The sequence below is a fragment of the Octopus bimaculoides genome, chromosome 2 (genome assembly GCF_001194135.2).
Source record: "Octopus bimaculoides isolate UCB-OBI-ISO-001 chromosome 2, ASM119413v2, whole genome shotgun sequence".
Lineage (NCBI taxonomy): Eukaryota > Metazoa > Mollusca > Cephalopoda > Octopoda > Octopodidae > Octopus > Octopus bimaculoides.
The window spans coordinates 103937439-103939303 of NC_068982.1; the positions used below are offsets into that span (position 1 = coordinate 103937439).

The following is a 1865-nucleotide window of genomic DNA, read 5'->3' on the forward strand; positions in this document are numbered from 1 at the left end:
CACAAAGCTGGAGCTTTTCTACAGAGTCTCATAAATTATTGTTCAAAATATTTTGGTACATCTCTGCATTCATTCTACCATCTATCACATGTAAATTGCCAGTGCCATTTGCAGAGAAACACCCCTACACAATGATGTTGCCACCTCTAAACTTTACAGTAGGAATTGTGTTTTTTGGCGAATAGGTGGTACCATCTTTCCTCCAAACATGGCTATGCGAATTTTGTCCAAACAATTCAATTTTCGACTTGTCTGTCCAAAGAACATTTTCCCAGTATGTATCAGATTTATCTTTATGTTCATAAACAAATTTTAAACGGGCATCTCTATGCCTTTTAGTCAACAGTGGAGTTTTTCTAGGAGAGCATGACTTCAGTTCATTCGTATGAAGTTCATTGCTGATTGTTCATAGTGTAACACTAGTCCCTGAAGCTAACAAAGCTTCTTGCAACTCCTTTCTGGTGATCATTGCATTTTTTCGATACTTCACTTCATTTTTCTGAAAGATCTAGGGGAAATCTTGCATGGTGCACCGGATCTTATTCTGTTTTCAACAGTTCCTGATTTTTTATATCTTTGAATTAATGAAGATATGGTAGAAAATGGAAAAGAAAGGGTCTCTGATATTTTCCTGTAACTTTTACCTACTTTCCACTGTTCAGTAATTAAGTTTTTCACTGAATTTGTGAGTTCTTTACTTTTCGCCATTATTACGACGATACTTTATGTTGTCTCAGTGCTGAATGAAGAAGTTAGCGTTTTAACACTTAAAAATGACCACTGATAAGATTATTGGAACAAACGAGAAAGTTCTAGTAAAAAAAAATTAATTTCAACAGTATTTTGTGGCATAGAAACTCATAAATTTATTCTGTATGAATACTTTTTTCACCCCTAAATATTTATAATTGTACATAAATTCATTCGTTACTATAATTTATTAGTTTCTTTTGCATATTCTTAGTTTATGCATGTGTATGCAAATATAGTATTGGTATATCCCATTTATGTTCATTAGAAATTAAATAAATAAAGAATTTTGACGTGTACCAATATTTATTTCCCCCCACTATATATATATATATATATATATATACATACATACACACACACACACACACATACATATACACACATATATACACATATATATATGTACGTATTTGCTTCCTAGTCTAAAAAATCAGTGCATTTAAAATATATGAATACCGTAGAAGCATCTTTCAAGTCCCCTGTGGGTGCGTCAAAAATTGGAACACTTTTTGCCTATGAATATGATAAAAACAAAAAGAAAGTCAATTGTGTGAACATAGTCAATATATTTCATTGTTTCAAATTGCACAGTTTAAAGACACTTTAGAACTTAACATGTATACAAGTATATATATATATAAAATTACAATTTAAGGTATCTAAGAGATACCACCATGCTGGAAACAGCAGTCAAAACTTGACTCTAAAACCACATGAAATGTTCATATAGCCCCAAGAGAGAAGATGAAGAGACAAAATGAACTGGCAAAAAATTGCTGGATAATTCCAGATCCCGGATTTCTGGTTCTGCATGAGAAATGCTCTGCCTTCATCAGTGGAATACACTCAGAAAAGCACATAAATACAAATATATATATATACAACATACGATATACTTACATATCCGAACGTATACATACATATATATATGCACATATGCACACGACCAGTTTAAATTGCCCGCATAAAAACTCCTCGTGCAGTGATATTCTGACCATATCGCATGAGGAGTTTTTAGGCAGGCAGTTTAAACTGGTTGTGTGCATACGTGCATATATATGTATGTATACATTCGGATATGTAAGTATATCGTATGTTGCATATATATATAT

At 32.3% G+C, this 1865-nt stretch overlaps 1 protein-coding gene across 3 annotated transcripts in view; it reads right to left on the reverse strand.

The window, feature by feature from the left end:
* The window catches only part of LOC106884044 (serine/arginine repetitive matrix protein 1), an 82646-nt gene extending 81373 nt beyond the window's left edge, over positions 1–1273 (reverse strand). For all 3 annotated transcript variants that reach the window (XM_052978539.1, XM_052978538.1, XM_052978537.1), the window contains exon 1: positions 1210–1273. The gene's annotated coding sequence lies outside the window, so the exon portion shown is untranslated. The remainder of the gene's footprint in view (positions 1–1209) is intronic.
* Positions 1274–1865: the final 592 nt, after the last annotated feature.